The sequence below is a fragment of the Pelophylax lessonae genome (genome assembly GCF_965119305.1).
Source record: "Pelophylax lessonae genome assembly, chromosome: 1".
Taxonomy (NCBI): domain Eukaryota; kingdom Metazoa; phylum Chordata; class Amphibia; order Anura; family Ranidae; genus Pelophylax; species Pelophylax lessonae.
Genome location: NC_138768.1, coordinates 207,037,322 through 207,058,704, shown reverse-complemented (window position 1 = coordinate 207,058,704; position 21,383 = coordinate 207,037,322). Strand labels below are relative to the sequence as shown.

Below are 21,383 nucleotides of genomic sequence, written 5' to 3'. Positions count from 1 at the left end.
TTAAATCTGTTTTCCCTCTGGTGAGATTTTCTGTCACTTCCTGTTATGTCACCATGAAAAGAGGAATTACTCTAGTGTGTATAGAGACTGCAAAAATCTCTTATAGGCTTGATTATGAAGCAGTTAATCGGATGTTTCCCAAACGTTTACTGCAGGTGAATCTCCTGGTTATACATTTTAAACATCAGTGATTGATTCACCAGTGAATGTTTGATGAATGTCACATTCACTGCTTTAAGAATATATCGTATTTTTCGGACTATAAGACACACTGAAAATCCTAAAATTTGATCAAAAACCAGCAGTGCGCCTTATAATCCGGTGCGCCTTATATATGAACCTTGAGTACTGAAGGGATCTCAAAACAATTTCTGTTTCACATTGAACTCCGATACGGAGGGTGAAGAGTTCGAAGGTTTCATGGAAGATGAATAGAGCCGACTGTAAAATAAAGCTGTTTAAAAGTTTAATAAAAGTGAGTGATTTTTCTCTGTATTTTTTTTAGTGTTTTCATTCTTTTTAGGCTGCGTTTAAAGGCTACGCCGATCCGTGAAAGATGTTTGCAAATTGAGTACCTGCCAGTAAACCCCGTGCGGATCAACGTTGCACAAAAAAAGTGCGCCTTATAATCCGGTGCGCCTTATATATGAAAATAGTTTGAAAATTGACTGTTAACTGATACTGCGCTTTATAATCCGGTGTGCCTTATGGTCCGAAAAATACTGTACTGTTTATTATTAGTACAATTAGGAAGGGTTGCTGTTGGGACATTTTTTGAGAGATTTTTTATGCATATTTTTTTTCTAACTTATTATTTATTCTTAAGAGCTCATGCACACAGGACTTTAAAAAAAAAAAGTATTTTACTGGTGATTAAAATATATTTTTTCAGCCTGTAAAACGACCTCTATGTTAGTCCATGCACACATTTACACACATATTAAAAGGGAAGCGTTTACAGGCTGAAAAAAAAACAATTACCGATGCGTTCAGGAGAGGAGATTTTGGGGCAGAAGAAATGCATGGCACGCCTGATTGAGTGTAAAAGGTTACCTTTTGAGAATCCATTCATTCCTGTAGCCAGAATAAATTAATATTCTGACCAATGCAATCCATAAACACTCAAATGCTTAATGCGCCTAAATGTAACTAAACTTGTCTAAACACATCTAAACGCTGTGCAATACATGGCTTTAGGTGGGTTTTTTAAGCTGCTTTATCCTGCCAGTATTAAAAGGTGTTCAAAAGAGAAATTTAAATGCCCACTGTGCATGAGCCTTTAGTGTACTAGCATTTACTGTAGGATATACTGTATATAATCCTAGAAGCCCAGACCCATGCACAGTAAAGTCAAATCATATACTATAACATAAATAGGCCACCTAGTGATTGGTTAGGCAAAACTGTTCCCCAACTAAATATAATTTAAATAACATTAAACATTAATATAATGAACAAGTAAAATGAAATATGGATTTTAATATGGATTTAAATATGTATATAATGTAATTATAAAAAAAACATAATGCAGAGAAAATACATGGTGGTTCCCTAGCAGAGTTAATATATAAAAAATCAGCAGATAAATTAGAAACAGTAGGATAAGCTCAAGTATCTAGGTCAGCTATGTACTGAGAAGGGGTATTTGAAAAGAAAGGGGTTATAATGTATATTTTTTAATTCTTTTAGGGGTGATTGGGAGGGGGGGGTTCTTCTGCTATATACATTATATACTGAGTATTTACTATGCCTCGCAAAAAAATATCCCCCCCCCCCCCATGGTGTATTTCCTGTTTTGTTGTCTTACAACCTGGAATGAAAATGGATTTGCTGGGAATGGGGTGGGGAGGGGGTTGTATCGTGTGATAAACACCACAGTCCTTCAAATTTGAAGGTGACAAATATATTTTATTGTGACACAAACAATAATAAAGCCTTACAGTGGGTACGGAAAGTATTCAGACCCCCTTAAATTTTTCACTCTTTGTTACATTGCAGCCATTTGCTAAAATCATTTAGGTTCATTCTTCTTCCTCATGAATGTACACATAGCACCCCATACTGACAGAAAAACACAGAATTGTTGACATTGTTGCAGATTTATTAAAAAAAGAAAAACTGAAATATCACATGGTCCTAAGTATTCAGACCCTTTGCTCAGTATTTAGTAGAAGCCCCCTTTTGATCTAATACAGCCAGGAGTCTTTTTGGGAAAGATGCAACAAGTCTTTCACACCTGGATTTGGGGATCCTCTGCCATTCCTCCTTGCAGATCCTCTCCAGTTCTGTCAGGTTGGATGGTAAACGTTGGTGGACAGCCATTTTTAGGTCTCTCCAGAGATGCTCAATTGGGTTTAAGTCAGGGCTCTGGCTGGGCCATTCAAGAACAGTCACGGAGTTGTTGTGAAGCCACTCCTTCGTTATTTTAGCTGTGTGCTTAGGGTCATTGTCTTGTTGGAAGGTAAACCTTCGGCCCAGTCTGAGGTCCAGAGCACTCTGGAGAAGGTTTTTGTCCAGGATATCCCTGTACTTGGCCGCATTCATCTTTCCCTTGATTGCAACCAGTCGTCCTGTCCCTGCAGCTGAAAAACACCCCCACAGCATGATGCTGCCACCACCATGCTTCACTGTTGGCACTGTATTGGACAGGTGATGAGCAGTGCCTGGTTTTCTCCACACATACCGCTTAGAATTAAGGCCAAAAAGTTCTATTTTGGTCTCATCAGACCAGAGAATCTTATTTATCACCATCTTGGAGTCCTTCAGGTGTTTTTTAGCAAACTCCATTCGGGCTTTCATGTGTCTTACACTGAGGAGAGGCTTCCGTCGGGCCACTCTGCCATAAAGCCCCGACTGGTGGAGGGCTGCAGTGATGGTTGACTTTCTACAACTTTCTCCCATCTCCTATCTGCATCTCTGGAGCTCAGCCACAGTGATCTTTGGGTTCTTCTTTACCTCTCTCACCAAGGCTCTTCTCCCCCGATAGCTAAGTTTGGCCGGACAGCCAGCTCTAGGAAGGGTTCTGGTCGTCCCAAACGTCTTCCATTTGAGGATTATGGAGGCCACTGTGCTCTTAGGAACCTTAAGTGCAGCAGAAATCTTTTTGTAACCTTGGCCAGATCTGTGCCTTGCCACAATTCTGTCTCTGAGCTCTTCAGGCAGTTCCTTTGACCTCATGATTCTTATTTGCTCTGACACGCATTGTGATCTGGAAGGTCTTATATAGACAGGTGTGTGGCTTTCCTAATCAAGTCCAATCAGTATAATCAAACACAGCTGGACTCAAATGAAGGTGTAGAACCATCTCAAGGATGATCAGAAGAAATGGAAAGCACCTGAGTTAAATATATGAGTGTCACAGCAAAGGGTCTGAATACTTAGGACCATGTGATATTTCAGTTTTTCTTTTTTAATAAATCTGCAACAATGTCAACAATTCTGTGTTTTTCTGTCAGTATGGGGTGCTATGTGTACATTCATGAGGAAGAAGAATGAACTTAAATGATTTTAGCAAATGGCTGCAATATAACAAAGAGTGAAAAATTTAAGGGGGTCTGAATACTTTCCGTACCCACTGTATACCAGGTATCTAACAATAAATAGTTAGTTTGGACCAAACTGGCCCAAACTGACTATTTCCTGCAGGAAGGAGCCTTGTATTCTTGCATAAAAAACAAAGCTTCCTGGGAATATCTAAGTAGAGCTTAGCTCAACTTGAGTTTGTTCTGGTAACGCGATGAGAAGTTCCTGTACCACTGCCAGGACACATTGCTGTATACTGTATGTAACTGATGCTACATACAGTTTATATAGCATTCCTAGCTAGTACATCTGTTATTGAAAGAAAAGTTAATTCAGACCAGTTTGGACCAAATTACCTTTTTAAAGTTAAATTAAACTGGGAGTTCAGCTATAACCACTTGAAGATTAAGCCTTTTCTAGCACTTTTTGTTTACAAGCTTAAATCAGTATTTTTTGGTTTAAAATTACTTGTAGCCACCAAACATTATATATTTTTTTCAAGCAGAGACCCTAGGGAATAAAATGGTGATTGTTGCAATTTTTTATGTGATGAGGTATTTGCATAGCAGTTTTTCAAAGCAATTTTAAATAGAATAAATACACTTTAACCGCTTGCCGACTGCCGCAAGTACATATACTGCGGCAGTCAGCCCCGTGCAGGCAAAGTGTACGTCACTCGCCTGCGAGCCAATAGGGGGCAAGCGCATGCCGCCGGAGGCGCGCTCCCGCCCCCACTCACTCACTCTGATCCCCGCGCGTGTGACTGGCGGACCCGATGTCCGCCGGTCACTCGCGATCGTCCGTTACAGAGGGAGAAAGGCAGGCGGCTAATGTAAACAAAGCCGCCTGTCATTCTCCCTTGTGTAACAGCAGAGATCATACGGTCCTGCTATGTAGGATCGTAGATCTTTGCTGTTACATGAAAAGCCACATCCCTGCACAGTAAGAATCATGCCCCTAGGGACACACTTAACCCCTCCTTCTCCAATAAAGTTAACCCCTACCCTGCCAGTGTCATTTTTACAGTAACAGTGCATATGTATAGCACTGATTACTGTAGTAATGTCACTGGTAACCCCAAAAGTGTCAAAAATGTCAGTCAAGGGTCCGATCTGTCCACCGCAATGTCGCAGTCCCACAAAAAAAATTGCACATCGCCGCCATTACTCGTTAAAAAAAAAACAATAAAAATAACAAAAATCTTTCCCTTAGTTAGTAAACGCAATAACTTTTGCGCAAACCAATCAAAATACCTTTTTGCAATTTTTTTACCAAACATATGTAGCAAAAAACAAATTGGCCTAAAATGTTAAAACATTTAGATTTTTACATTTTTGGGGGGAATTTCATATAAAAAAATGTGAAAAATATTGTCGCTCTTTTTTTGTTTATAGCGCATGATCAAAAAATCGCACAGGTGATCAAATACCACCAAAAGAAAGCTCTGTTTGTGGGAAAAAAAGGACGTCAATTTTATTTGGGTACAGCGTCGCACGATCGCGCAATTGTCCGTTAAAGTCACGCAGTGCCGAATAGCAAAATACCCCCTAGTCAGGAAGGGGTTGAAATCTTCTGGGGCTTAAGTGGTTAATTAATTAAAAAAAAAACACAATTTATACCCCAATTATTTTCTAAAATATGAAAGATGATGTTACGGTGAGTAAAAGTCATGCTTTAAAATTGCGCACGCTCATGGAATGGCGACAAACTTCGCTACTTAAAAATCTCCATATGCGATGCTCTAAAAAATTTTATAGGTTACCTGTTTAGAGTTACAGAGGAGGTCTAGCACAACCATTATTGTTCTCGCATGTGTGGTGTAAATACTGTTTACATATACGTACGTACGTTACAAATGGTATCGCTTCTGCACGTGGGCACGGAGGGATGGGGGCACTTTAATTTTTTTTTTTATTTATTTTATTTTTTATTTTTACACTGTCCCTTTAATTATTTTTTTTTTAATCACTTTTAACCACTTGCCGACCAGTCACGTTGACTGTACTGCGGCAAAGGGGCTCGATTCCGTCCAGCGACGTAGACCTACGTCGCTGGACTCCTCCCCCTGTAGCCGGCGCTCGCGCGCCGCCGCAGGCGCGCTCCCGCTGTTTTCAGTCACAGTGGGAGTCAGGCCAGGGGGGAAGCGGCGGCGATCGCCGCTGCTCTTCCCCGATCTTCGGGGAATCGAGTTTGGAGATCCGCCCGCTTGTGTAAACAGAGCGGGCGGATCTCCTAAATGACAAGTAGTGACAGATTGCAGTGTTCAGCATAGCTGAACATGGGATCTGTCCCTGTGTCACTCAGTCACCTCCCCCCACACACGTTAGTAAGCACCAGGCATACATTAACCCCTCCCTCTCCAATAAAGTTAACCCCTTCCCTGCCAGTGTCATTTTTACAGTAACAGTGCATATTTATAGCACTGATTACTGCAGTAATGTCACTGGTACCCCCAAAAGTGTCAAAAATGTCAGTCAAGGGTCCAATCTGTCCGCCGCAATGTCACAGTCCTGCAAAAAAAATTGCAGATCGCCGCCATTACGCGTTAAAAAAAAACACCAAAAATAACAGGAATTTTTCCCATAGATAGTAAACTCAATAACTTTTGCGCAAACCAATCAAAATACGCTTATTGTGATTTTTTTTACCAAACATAGGTAGCAGAAAACAAATTGGCCAAAAATGTAAAAAAATTTTGATTTTTACATTTTTGGGGGGGGGGGGGGAATTTCATATAAAAAAATGTTAAAAATATTGTTATTTTTTCAAAATAAACGCTATTTTTTTGTTTATAGCGCAAAAAGTAAAAATCGCACAGGTGATCAAATACCACCAAAAGAAAGCTCTGTTTGTGGGAAAAAAAAGACATAAATTTCGTTTGGGAACGGCGACGCACGACAGCGCAATTGTCAGTTAAAGTCGCACAGCGCTGAATCGCAAAAAGTGGCCTGGGCGTAAGACAGCAAAATCCTCTGGTGGTAAAGTGGTTAATCATATTACAAGGAATGTAAACATCCCTTGTAATAGAAAAAAGGATGTTAAGTCCTCTTTATGGAGAGATCTGGGATCAAAACAACCCCAAATCTCTCCTTTATCATTAAAAGCAAAAGATAAGATGGTTTTTACGACAAAAAAAATACAGAAATTGTGAGTGTGAAAAAGCTGTCACCCCCTTTGCTGTGAATCCCAAAGAAAGATGTTGTTAAACCAATCAATGTGATCTGTCACATGGTGTCAATATAAAAACAGTACACCTATTGTGAAAGGACCCGGATCTGCAATACTAAGTAAGTAACATGAAGAAAACAAAGGAGCTCTCCAAACATGTCAGAGACAAATTTCTGGAGAAATATAAATTTGGGATTGGGTTGTAAAAAAATCCCAAACTTTGAAGATCCCACAGAGCACCATTAAATCTGTTATCACAAAATGAAATGGAAAAAATATTTTGCTTCTGCAAAGTTGTAGGCGTGTACAAAGCCCCAAGAAATCCAGGTTGTAGTACAAAACCTGAAAAAACACCAATGGGGGTGGAGAATCAATACTTTATAAGGTTAATTGCAATGTGTAGCTTACATTTATACCGTATCAATTCTTTAATTTTAGTTTGATCGGTATTTGGCATTGAGCTTGCACCCTAAAAAGTATTAACTACATATTTTTTTTGGTAAGTGTTACAAAGCTTTGCTTTCTCTCCAATGGTTTCTTGGCGTTTTTTACATTTTCTGTATCCCTGCTGGGGAAACTCATCCTCTCTATTTGTCATAGTGATAATTTTTGCAAATAATTTTAAAGGACTTAAAAAGTGTTTAAAAAGGTTATTCTCCCTAATTTGAAAACATTTTCTTCTCACTTCCTGTTTTATCCCTGAAAGAGGAATTGAAATTAAATTTCCTGAATGAGACATGGACAAAAAAAAAAGCTAACAGTTTTTTAATCATTCTATACTCTATTTAACAGAAGAACATTTGACTTTAGATATATTTTTAATATCCAGCCACAAATTTTTCTTGCACATCATTGGATGACCCAAGAGTTGCTTTACTTTATTCACTGAGCTAAATGAACATTTACAGTACCTTGCAAAGTCAAAATTCACTTTTCCTTTAGTAAATCCACCTATTTGAATATTCATATCTATTATGAATGAATGTTGCTGCTAGCTAGCAATGCACTTCACCTGAAAAATGGACTGTTTACTTTTTTCATTATTAGCCATTTCACCTTCGTAAGATTTACCGCCCCCCTTCACGATCAGGTCATTTTTTGCAATACGGCACTTTGCATTACTTTAACTGACAATTGCGCAGTTGTACTCAGATAACATTTATGTAATTTTTCCCGCATATAGAGCTTTCTTTTGGTGCTATTTGATCACCTCTGCATTATTTAATTTTTGCACTATAAACAATTTTGAAAAATAAAACAAAAAGGTTTTACTTTCTGCTATAAAACATAGCCATTAAAAAAATTGAAAGAATCAAATTTCTTCATCAATTTAGGCCAATAAGTATTCTGCTACATATTGTTGTTTAAAAAAAATCCTAATGAGTGTATACTGATTGATTTGCACAAAGGTTATAGCGTCTACAAACTATGGGATATTTTTTTTTACTAGTAATGATGGCCAACAGCGACTTATATTGATTGCGGTGAACATTTAGCTGACACTTTTTGGGGACCAGTGACACTAATACAGCAATCAGTGCTAAAACATTTTCACTGTCACTGTACTAATGACACTAGCTGGGAAGGGGTTAACATCAGGAGCGGTCAAAGGGTTAACTGTGTGCCTAGCCAGTGTTTCTGTGTACTACGGGAGGTGCTTTCACTAGGGGAAGACATGGATCCTTGTCCCTGGTTTGCAGGAACACAGGATCCATGCGTTCCCTACTGACAGAACGCCGAGCTGCCTTGTTTACATACGAAGGATCGGCAGGTGTCGGCAGACATTGAATTCGCGGTACCCTCCACTCAGCTCCTGCTGTGTATAATGACAGTGGGAGCGAGCTGCCGGTGGCACACATTCGCGCCTGCTACCTGGAAGAGCTGGATCACGTATTTACATGATCAGGTACAGAGGAGCCGCCCCGGAGGCAGTAAAACTGCTATAGGGCCGACCTTAAAGCGGAGTTCCACCCAAAAGTGGAACTTCCGCTTTAGGTAGTTCTAACCCCCTGACATGCTACATTTGGCATGTAATTTTTTTGTGGGGGTGGGGGAGCGGATACCTAGTTTTGACAGGTACCCGCTCCCACTTCCGCTCGGAGCGCCGCGGCACCCTGAGCGGAAGTTCTCCTCTCTCCCTGCAATCTTCTGGGACATGTCAGAGGTCACAGAAGATTGCCGGCCAATCACGGCGCGTAGTGCAACTCGCGCATGAGCAGTGCGTACCCAGCTGTGAAGCCGCAAACTGTCACAGCCGGGTGCCCACACCAGTGATGCCGGAGCCGCAGACCAGAGAGGGAGAAGAGCGTGACTTCGGGCAGTCGCATTGCTGGACTGTTGGACAGGTAAGTGTGTGTTTAGGCTGGAATTCCGCTTTAAGCAGTTAGAGAGAATCCTACATGACAGTGTATGATATAACAAACAGCTAAATAATTTCATTGTCAGATGGAAAATGGTTGCGCAGTCAAATAAAAATGTTTTTATTGTAAAAACCAATGTAACTTTTTTTCTTTCAGAAAGGTTTGTAATGATCAGAAAATTTGTGCCAGTTGTAATGGGTTTTTAAAGGTGAACTCTTTACATTTTTGTCTCTTAAAGATCTGCCAAAAGGGCTTTCAGTATTAAACTCTCAAGATACTAAAAATTGAATTGTTATGACAAAATAACAATGCAGTTTTTCATATCCTGAGAGTCTAATTTTTATTAAAACAATAACATACCATCACAACTTTAATGTGTAAGTTAGGGTCTAAAAATCATTTTCAGATATAAACATTTAAATTAATATAGCAGTGCAGTCAACAGTATGCACTTATAATTTGTATGCCTGATTTAGGTCAATCAAAGATTTTCTGAGATTCTTTTTTAAATAAAACATTACAGCACTGTATGATTTGGAAACTTTTAATGATTTTTGTTTGTCTTTTTTTACTATGCATTCCCTCTTTGAAAAAATTTAAATGTTTTTATAGAGGGAAATAAATATTTCCACCTAGGAAAATGTGCCTTTTTTATAATCTTGACCAAATATAATGCATTAAGTAAGGGAATTGAAGAAACAAAAATCCTAAAGCATACATTTTTTTAAAATCTTGCTACTTTTTTATGCATTTCTTTTGGGTGTCTGAAATTCTATTCAGACATACAGATTTTATAGACATATTTTTTTTTTCTTTTAACTGAAGTGAACAAAGTCCATGTAACAGATGTGGTAGATCTTATTATTCTGACTGCCAGTTCTACATCTTTTTTCAGACCTTTACAAGATTTTCTAAATAATAGATAGTGTAAGGAAACCTGCTTTTTAAAATGAAGAAAAAAAACCTGATTGTCTAGAAGAGCATCACAATTTGATGAAACTTACAAAATAGAATCCATTTGTACCTTTCGTGTTTTTTTTTTTCTTTATATATTTTTATATTCTAGCTTTGGAAAGTTCTGTTTTGTAATCTATGAATATTTATTTATAACTTTTTTTTTTTTTTTTTTTAACTGAGATTGTATAATGAATGCACATTATTATTGATTTGAGCTGTCAGGTTCATGTCATTTTAAATGTCAGACTTCTTTTGAAAATTTGGATGTTCAAAAATGAGAAGATGATGCTGTGTGTTATGATAGGGATCAGGAGGTGGCAGATAAAAGATGTTATGGACAGCAGCTGCTATTAAAATTTAAGAAGACAAGTATGGATAAAGTGATCAGCTGTGGTGTGAATGCAACAGGCATAAAGTAGAGAAAGTTATAAGAAGGTGGTGTAGATGAACTAAAGCGGAAGGTGGAACAGACTGAATGGATAAATGACATAATAAACACAGAGGGTGGAAACCAGAGAAGATAGTGGGGGCAAAAGATGTATGCATATGTAGAATTATGTCAGAGGGGATAAAATGTGGAGTAGACACAGTGAGGTGAAAGTAAGAGAAGAAAAAGTACGTGGAAAATGGAGCAGATAGAGTGAGAAAAGTATAAATAGATGAAATGGAGAAAATTGCAAGATGAAAAAGCTGACAGAGAGGGGCTAAGATAGAGTGCAAAAAGAATAACATGGTCTGCGAGTGTTTTACAAGATGAGCACATTTTTTTTACAAATTTTAACTTGATAAATGAGCGCTGTCTTGCAATACGAGTAGCATAATGTCACAACTGAGTACTGTATAAAAGAGAAGAGGGGCGTCTTCTGGTTACATTAAATAAAGGTACAACATTTAGCAACTCACTTTGTTGATGATTAAAACAGGCACATCTAAGTTTGCAGGCATCTGGGGTAAAGCTGTCCACTTTGACCGTCCTTGGCACCGTGGCTCTCACAGCTTTCAGTCTGCAATCATGACCAGGATGACTACCCTGCAGTAGAGGGATCTGAAAGTGAGGCTTGAAGGGCTCATGAAGTGCAGCGTGCAAGGGATGATGTCGATGGCAGTGGTGGTGTGGAGGACAGTCTATGTGGACAGCTTTACCCCGGATGCCTGCATACTTAGATATGCCTGTTTTAGTTGCTAAATGTTGTACCTTCATTAAATGTAACCACATTTCTATTTGTATTTTTACATTACACGTTATACTGTATATTGAAGTGCAGGTTAATTTGATTTATTTGTACAGTACACCTTATACTGTATTTTGTATTGCTGTAATCATTTTTATATAGATAAATGGTTGTGGAAGGAATCATCTGAGATTCCATTATTTATAATGGGGAAATTTGCTTGATATACGAGTGCCTTGGATTACAAGCATGTTCCTTTAAAATGGACCTTTCACTAACTTTACAATACTGCATGAATACATTTCTGGCATGTCACAATACACAGCAACGGTATCATTTTTCATAAAGCTCCACCTTTAATCGTTATTAAGCCATCTTTGAGCTCCATTCAGTGACTTTGCCTAGGCTGAGATGATATAATAAGTCTGTTGCAGACAGGAGGAAGCAATTCCCCATTCTTCTCTCCCCCAGTGATCAGCATGCAACAATGTCACTTTAAAGCAAGTCACAAGGCATGAGGCTGAAGCAAATATTCCCCAAATCCCCCCTCCTAGCAGAAATCTTCTTTCCCCCATCCACCTCCCTAAACAAATCCCCCTAAATCACCACTCTTATCACCCCCCCCCAATTTCCCAATTCCCCCTCCTAGAACAATACTTACGCTGTGCCGCCCCCGAAATTCCCCATCTTAACACAAATCCCCTTCCCCCCATCTCCATGTGTCCCAATTCCCCATCTTAACACAAATCCCCTTCCCCCCATCTCCATGTGTCCCTACTCCACCCACCCCACATGATACCACAGTGCCCAGGGCAGCCGCACCTCCTGCCTACCCCTTGTCCCAGCCCTGCCTAGAAGTGTTAAACTGACACATTAGATAGCATGTATGTAATGAAAATGGAAAATATATCTGATCACAGATCCACTGTGAAGTTTTTTCTGGCGTGCATTTCAATTTGTGTTTTTCCTCACTACTATCCAAGTGTAATTTTTTGGTGTTGAAAATTGAGTGTGCATTTCACACTGACTTTTAGTATCATTTTATATACATTAATTTGTGTTTTTTAATGTTATTTGTTTGTTACTAAACATCAATGTGCATATATACAAAAGGTTTAGTTAAACTTAGCAATATTTTTAGTTTTGGTGTTTGGGAGCCTTCAGGGCTTATAAGTATAATTAGCTTAAATGGATAAAAGTTTAAGAGTCTCTCTTTTACCTGCAGAATATTTCCTGTATTACTGGCTGCAGCACAACCTCACATCATGAAAGTTCCACCATTACATTTAACAATTGGCACTGTGTTTCTTTTCTTCAAATGCTTCTCATTTTCTTTTTTCCAAACACGCCTCTGGAGATTGTAGCCAACAAGTATTGGTTTTGTTTCATCAGCACATAGTGCTTGGTTTCATAATGTCTTTTCTTTGTCATGTGTATATTTTAGACACAAAAAATTGTTTGTAATTTTTGTTTTTAGTGGAAACACCCTGGCACAAGTCCACTTGCCAGGAAACCTGACTTGTTTTAAAAGGGCTGGTGAGCCTCTCATGAAGGGGTTGTGCTAGGAACTTTTAAAAAAATATCTGTGAATGGTGACTGCTTACTGTGTAGGAGCACTTTGAAAATTCACCTATCATAACTGTACGTTGTTTTGGCTTAGGAAAAGCCTTCTGTACGGACTCTGATATACAGTGGGTACGGAAAGTATTCAGACCCCCTTAAATTTTTCACTCTTTGTTATATTGCAGCCATTTTCTAAAATCATTTAAGTTCATTCTTCTTCCTCATGAATGTACACATAGCACCCCATACTGACAGAAAAACACAGAATTGTTGACATTGTTGCAGATTTATTAAAAAAGAAAAACTGAAATATCACATGGTCCTAAGTATTCAGACCCTTTGCTGTGACACTCATATATTTAACTCAGGTGCTTTCCATTTCTTCTGATCATCCTTGAGATGGTTCTACACCTTCATTTGAGTCCAGCTGTGTTTGATTATACTGATTGGACTTGATTAGGAAAGCCACACACCTGTCTATATAAGACCTTCCAGATCACAATGCATGTCAGAGCAAATGAGAATCATGAGGTCAAAGGAACTTGCTGAAGAGCTCAGAGACAGAATTATGGCAAGGCACAGATCTGGCCAAGGTTACAAAAAGATTTCTGCTGCACTTAAGGTTCCTAAGAGCACAGTGGCCTCCATAATCCTCAAATGGAAGACGTTTGGGACGACCAGAACCCTTCCTAGAGCTGGCCGTCCGGCCAAACTGAGCTATCGGGGGAGAAGAGCCTTGGTGAGAGAGGTAAAGAAGAACCCAGAGATCACTGTGGCTGAGCTCCAGAGATACAGTCAGGAGATGGGAGAAAGTTGTAGAAAGTCAACCATCACTGCAGCCCTCCACCAGTCGGGGCTTTATGGCAGAGTGGCCCGACGGAAGCCTCTCCTCAGTGTAAGACACATGAAAGCCCGCATGGAGTTTGCTAAAAAACACCTGAAGGACTCCAAGATGGTGAGAAATAAGATTCTCTGGTCTGATGAGACCAAAATAGAACTTTTTGGCCTTAATTCTAAGCGGTATGTGTGGAGAAAACAAGGCACTGCTCATCACCTGTCCAATACAGTCCCAACAGTGAAGCATGGTGGTGGCAGCATAATGCTGTGGGGGTGTTTTTCAGCTGCAGGGACAGGACGACTGGTTGCAATCAAGGGAAAGATGAATGCGGCCAAGTACAGGGATATCCTGGACAAAAACCTTCTCCAGAGTGCTCTGGACCTCAGACTGGGCCGAAGGTTTACCTTCCAACAAGACAATGACCCTAAGCACACAGCTAAAATAACGAAGGAGTGGCTTCACAACAACTCCGTGACTGTTCTTGAATGGCCCAGCCAGAGCCCTGACTTAAACCCAATTGAGCATCTCTGGAGAGACCTAAAAATGGCTGTCCACCAACGTTTACCAACCAACCGGACAGAACTGGAGAGGATCTGCAAGGAGGAATGGCAGAGGATCCCCAAATCCAGGTGTGAAAGACTTGTTGCATCTTTCCCAAAAAGACTCCTGGCTGTATTAGATCAAAAGGGGGCTTCTACTAAATACTGAGCAAAGGGTCTGAATACTTAGGACCATGTGATATTTCAGTTTTTCTTTTTTAATAAATCTGCAACAATGTCAACAATTCTGTGTTTTTATGTAAGTATGGGGTGCTATGTGTACATTCATGAGGAAGAAGAATGAACTTAAATGATTTTAGCAAATGGCTGCAATATAACAAAGAGTGAAAAATTTAAGGGGGTCTGAATACTTTCCATACCCACTGTATGTGCTTAAAGGGGAATTCTACCCAAAAGGGGAGCTCCACTTGTTTGCTTCCTTCCTTTCAGGGGGGAGCCAGTACCCGTTTTTGACAGGTACCCGTTCCCACCTCTGGGTTAACTCGCTGCAGTGAAGTCCCCCGGAAGGTCGCCCCCCTTCCCCCACTGCCGGGCCACTCACAAAGGGCAGTGCACTTCGCTCATGCACAGTACCATCTGTGAAGCCGCAAGGCTTCGCTGCCAGTTTCCCTTACAAGAGATTGCGGCTGCAGCAACCGAGAGCCAATTGAAAAATCGGCTATGGATCCGACATCACAGGATTAGTAGACAGGTACAGTATCCTAATATTTAAAGTCAGCGGCTACAGTATTTTTAGCTGTTGACTTTTCATTTTTTTGGTAGGGGGGGGGGGGGGGCTGGAGCTCCACTTTAATCACTTGAAGTCTAAGGACAAAGATCCTCTGTTGACTAGGTCTGACTATGGTGATACCAACGAAGCAGGCCCATGCCTGGCATATCACCTGGAAAAGTCACCCTGTGCTCAGCTGCATGCCACAAGCCATCTTGTAAAGTGACAACTCCAGCCAGAGCTGTTGGCAGGAGTCCAGGCCAAAGAGTCATGGACTGTTTTCTGATGGCACCTGTTTAAAAATTTACAGTGGTGAGTTGACTGCACCAGTTCTAAAACAGCAGAGGATCTGGCTGCAGATGTTGCTTTCAAGGACGGGCTCATAACCAGTTCACCCACTTCTTTCCTTTGCCAGAGGCCACTGTCTCCTGTGAGGCGAAGCACTAGCCCTAACACTGCATGAGCTGTTGGCACTGTGGTGTGAAAGGTCACTTTGCTGCTTCCTGTCCAAATCCAAGGCAGTTTATGTACTGCAGCCTGATGAGATGCCTTTCCCTCTATACCCAGCCAGTGTATACTATCATCCCCATTCAGCTTTGCCCAGAAGCTTATTGGTTACTATGCAAAGCTGCACCCAATTCTGCTTGCACCAGTTTTCGTAAATCTCCCCGCTGCATAAAGAACTGATCTTAGTTTCTCCTTACTTTAAAACAGAATTGGTGGTTCAAACTAGTGATCTACCGATATCGTTTTTTCATTGCCGATACCAATGCCGATATTTTGCCGATCGCATATCGGTATCCGCCTATATTGGCCGATATTTTCACACATGAAAAAATTACCCAAAAAAACACAAAATACGACAGAAATCTCTTAACAAACATGTTAATCTTTATTTATAAACATTTTTAATATTAAGGCTCCGTTCACATGTAGGCGTTTTGGGGGCGTTTTTCTGCTCTAGGATCAGCTCTCAAAACGCCCAACAAGACAAATCCTATTCATTTCAATGGCCCCTGTTCACATCTGAGCGTTTTGACGCCGCGAGCAAAACGCCCAACGCTCAAAAAAGTACATGAGCTTCTTTTTGGGCAGATTACAGGCGTTTTCCATTGGTCTCTAGTCAATCTAAAAATGCCTGCACAAAAAACGCCTGTAAAAACGCCTGTAAAACGCCTGCAAAAACGCCCATAAAAACGCCTGAAAAAACGCTCATAAAAACGCCTGTAATAGCAACGCCAAGATGTGAACGTAGCCTAAGTGCTCGTTCTTCATTTTAACTGCATAAAAACTGATAGGAAAACTTAAATTGCAAGGAGTTGGACATTAGCAATTCACATCATCTGATTGTGCATTAATGTATAATAAAGGGCTTCAGTAGTGGACTCACTGAAATGTAAAAATCTTAATTCACTACTGCAGTGCAGTCAGCGCAAAACTGCTAGGAATAAAACTAGGCAACAACAACAGCTACACAATAAAATACACATACACACTGCACAACTACTGTAAAAAGAGCAAGGCAACAGCTACACATGTCACAGTGGATTGCACTGGACTGGACTCTGAGTCAGTGGAGAACTACCTCTGTGTGCAGTATGGCAGTCACTGCAACTACTGCAGTGCAGTCAGTTCATTACTGCTAGAAGAAAAGCAAGGCAACAGCTACACATGTCACAGTGGATTGGACTGGAGTCAGTGGAGGACTATCTGCACTGCAGTATGGCACTCACTGCAACTACTGCAGTCAGTGCAATACTGCTAGAAGAAAAGCAAGGCACCAGCTACACAGTGGATTGGACTGTGTACTGCTGCTGCAGTAGGGCACTCACTCACTGGAATAATTTTAAATCACTACTGATTTAAAATTATCGCAGCAGTGAGTGGCGTTCTACTGCAGCAGTAGTCCACTGGCACTGACTCCAATCCACTCTGTATGTCTATTTTTTTTTTCTATCACTTTTGCACTAACTGCAGCGCAGCACAGTCAGTGCAAAACTGTTAGAAACAAATAGATAGACACAAGCTAGACCGTGGATTGGACAGTCTCAGTGGACTGGTGGATAGACACTACTATAGACTAGCTACACTTTCAAATCAATACTCCCAGTTAAGTAGAACAATATTATAGTGCAGAAAGCATAACGTTTCAGCATGTTCACCAGTTAAATGGCTTCTTTTCTTTTCATAAATTGCTGCCACTTCAGTAAAAACACACTGACTTGGTACTGAGGAAAGAGGAGCAGAAAGGTATCTTCTAGCATGAGAAGCAAGTCTTTTGTAGCGTACCTCATTTTCTTTCCACCACTGAAGAGGATCACTTCTTCTGTCAACTTCTGGTTCCTTCAAATAGAGATGAAGTTCATCATTCAGGCTCATTATTGCCGATTCTGATGAATCCTCTGCATGAGGCCCCCAATAAAACGCTGAACATTGCATCTATTTGACCCTAAGAATTTTCTCTTCTGTCCGTTGTCTTTTGGGACATTTTTCTCCTGCATCCTGCTCTTCAACATCAGAAACATTCTCTTCTTGTCCTTGACTTTTCTTTTCTTCAGGAGGAACCTCCTGCACCTTCTGTTGAATATCTTCTGTCAGCCATTTCTTTGCCTTGGCCAATACATCATCAGAAGAGAAAGGATTGTTCTTGTATCGAGGATCCAAAAGACATGCAAGCACAACAGTTTTATTCTCCTCATGCTTCTCAAACATTTTGGCGAGGCTGTCCCTCATGGCCTGCCTACATGCTTTGATGCCACGTGTGTTGGGTCCTTCATTCTGTTGAAGAAGCATCTTCAGGACTCTCACACATGGGATCACAGAGGAAACAGATGAGTCGTAATGACTCACCTCCAGTGCAACTTCCTAAATGGGTACGAGCGTCTCTATAATGTTGCCTACTATGCCCCACTGATCTGCAGTAGGGCAAGAATGTCCTCCAAGTCCATATTCACCAGAATATATAGTGAGAGCTCGCTTCTGCTCCAGCAACCTCTGTAACATGTGTAGCGTTGAGTTCCATCATGTTGGAACAGCCTGTATCAGGTTGTTTTTGGGTAGGGCAAGGTCTTCATGAATGCACCCCAGTTGCTGCTTGGCAAGAACAGAATGGTGGAAATGGACTGCGCACTTCTTCAGCATGGTAATAATGTCCAGCAAAGCTTTCTGGTGTGACAGACCATCATTTACCCCCAGTTGGAGGGTGTGTGCCATGCAACTGAGGTCTGACACTTCTGCAAGTCTCATACCTTTAACCATGTTCGCTCCACTGTCTTGCAGCACAAGAATCACTCGGTCTTTGCTGATTCCCCATTCTTCTAGCATGCCTAGAAACATTTCTTTAATGTACTCCCCAGTGTGGGATCCTTGCATCACTTTTGTATTCAACACCAAATGCCTTCTCGTCCATCCGCTGTCAATGTAGTGGCATGTAAGACTCATTAGTGATTCTGTTTGTCCTGACCAGCAGTCCGTCGTAAATGAGAGTGAGTTGCCAGCATTCCCTGGTTGCAGCATAGTCTTAAATTTGGCAACGACCTTTTGGTGAATCTTTTGCAGCATTTCAGTCCAATAAAACTTGTCACTCTTTAGTGTGTACCTTGGCTCAACTATGGACCAACCTCTTAAATCCAGAGTCAGACACTATTGTAAATGGCTGGTTATCAGTGACCATCATCTCAGTGATTACTCTGTCCAGCAGTTGTGAACTTCCATCAAATTTTAGCCACCTGGTTTATTTCTGAAACATATCTGCTATTGTGGCCTGGGATAGGGATGATTCACCTTGTGATTCATTTTGTTTTTTCTGTCCTGCATGATACAATTCAAGATGATGAACTCTTAGATGGGCCCAAAGATTAGACATATTTTTGGTTTTTGCATCTATTGATCCTATGCTCACATTGTTTTTGCATGTGTTGCACAGTGCTACTGATTTTCCTGGCGATGGAAAAGCGAAATACTCCCAGACCACACTTTTAATTTTTCTATCTCCATCCATCTCCATTGAAACAAGAAAGAGTCAGACACTAATTTAGGCTTGCACAAAATGGCTGGCTGGCACCCTGTGGTGGCTGGCTGGCACCCAGTTGTGGATGGCTGGCTGACTGGCAGGCACCATGTGGTGGGTGGCTGGCTGGCACCCTGTGGTGGCTGGCTGGCTGCCTGGCACCCTGTGGTGGCTGGCTGGCACCCTGTTGTGGGTGGCTGTCTGGCTGGCAGGCACCATGTGGTGGGTGGGTGGCTGGCTGGCACCATGTGGTGGGTGGCTGTCTGGCTGGCACCCTGTTGTGGGTGGCTGTCTGGCTGGCAGGCACCGTGTGGTGGGTGGGTGGCTGGCTGGCACCCTGTGGTGGGTGGCTGTCTGGCAAGCACCCTGTGGTGGGTGGCTGGCTGGTACCCTGTGTGGTGGGTGAATGGCTGGCTTGCACCCTGTGGTGGGTTGCTGTCTGGCTGGCACCCTGTAGTGTCTGTCTGGCTGGCACCCTGTGTGGTGGCTGGCCTGGCACGTACAGGCTTAGGGCCTGTGGCTGGAGAGCTGGTGCAGTCAGGAGGAGGACTCAGGCAGGGCCTGTGGCTGGCTGGTTGGACTATGTGGGACTGGGTTGCTGGCTGGCACCGGGCAGCTGTGGGTGGGTGGCCGTGGCGGCTGTGTTACAGAACAGAACAGAGAGATACAGAACATGTGTCAGAGTGTTTGTTGGTCACTGTTATCATTTATCACAGAACAGATAGAATACAGAACGTGTGTCAGACTGCACTTACTAGACGTAGCAGAATTCTTCTTGTCCCGACTCTCCAGACTGACCGCCTGTGCCGCATGCAGACTCCAGTGTGGCAGCGGTGGGTAAGACACTGTAAGGAGGCAGAGGGAGGAGGCCTAAGAGCTGTCCAGTGTGCGGAGGCGTGTGGCACAAAATACGTGATGACGTCACGAAAATATCAACAATATCGGTAAATTAAAAGGCCGATTCTGATATATCGGGGAAAGTGCATATCGGCCCCCGATATATCGGAGTTTCCGATAATCGGTCGATCTATAGTTAAAACAAATGCTCTGAGTGTGAGCTTGTGTGCAGTGCCCTTATACCTCAGAAATTTTTTCTAGCATAGTAAAGTGGAAGTGGGCGGACGATGCACTGATGTCATCTCTATTGTGTGGATGTGTGGGTATTTGTTTTCATGGTGAGAATTAAAATGTGCTTTTAACCTCCTAATTGTGTAATTCCACTATTTTAATTAAAGTGTCATTAGATTTTATACTATGTGGAGCACTTTTTTGTTTTTGTTTTTGAGCCTGGCAACACGGACACTCTAGCTGTTTTCCCTTATGGTCCAGTTCCCTTAAGTCTGCAGGAACACCATCTAAAGGCCCTGGTGGGGCAAAAAGCCAAAAGCGTTACTGGCCTCCTGTAAAAAAGAGGTCCAGTACTGCTGGAAAGCAGGCATTTTTTACATCTAAGATGGTGGTGGTCAGTTGCACCTGGTGATAGATGTAAGCTGCATGATATTCCAACTGGGAACCATATGTGGCGAAGTGTCTTCGAGCTCAATTTTATCAAAACTTTTTATCTTTCTATCACAACACCCATTATGAACTTTCATTCATGTGATAGTATTTGGACTTTATATGGTACTATATTTAAAGGAATTTTTCATTGTTATTGTTTCACTTGAAGCATCATTAAATCATTGCTCATTTAAAAATAGTATTTTTTTAAAACTTTTTTTTGCATTGATAAATGTCCCTTAGAGCAGTACCTGTACCCCCATACCCTTTGTATTTCCAATAGCTTGCATATAAACCTTCAAAATGGGCACTTTTGATTTTTCCAGTTCGGGTCCCATAGACTTTAATGGAGTTCGTTGTTTGGCTCTGAACTTTTGCGATGTTTGAAAAATCTGGCCCGAACCAGGGTGTATTTGGCCCATCTCTATTGTTAAAGCAAATCTGTTTTATTTTGATTGTAACATAAAAATAAACATGGACCAGCAATGTATGTAAATAATGAATCCCTTATATCCCTGAATAGAACAGAAATATTGTAGGGACTAGGGATGAGCTTCGAGTTTGAGTCGAACGTAAGTTTGACTTGAACATTGGCTGTTTGCTCGTTCGTCGAATGATGAACAAATGTGCTTCTTTGTGGGAAATTTGAGCGCCCGCTTTCATAATGCACTGCGCGCGCTTGCAGTGCGTTATGTGATTGGCCAAAGCATGCACCCTGACCTCCATGCTTTGGCCAATCAAATCATCTCTGCCATGATTTAGCCAACCATGGCTCAGGGGCTAAGTACACGCCCCACACTATATAAAGGCTGCTCACACAGCAGCCGCGTGTAGTGTGTGACTGTGCGGGCAAGATAGGAAGTGTTTGAGGCAGGGAAAGGATCATGAATGAGGCAGGGAGTGGAAAGTGATTTGCAGTTTATCAGACAGTGCATTGATATACAGTATATATATATATATATATATATACAGTATATATGACAATTGAATATATATTAGGCCATTGAGTATCTATAGGTCAGTTC

At 41.3% G+C, this 21,383-nt stretch overlaps 1 protein-coding gene across 1 annotated transcript in view; it reads right to left on the bottom strand.

The window, feature by feature from the left end:
• Positions 1-21,383, bottom strand: part of ADAMTS19 (ADAM metallopeptidase with thrombospondin type 1 motif 19) — a gene marked incomplete at its 3' end in the record, with an annotated part of 395,950 nt that overhangs the window by 211,738 nt on the left and 162,829 nt on the right. The gene's annotated exons all lie outside the window — the stretch shown is intronic.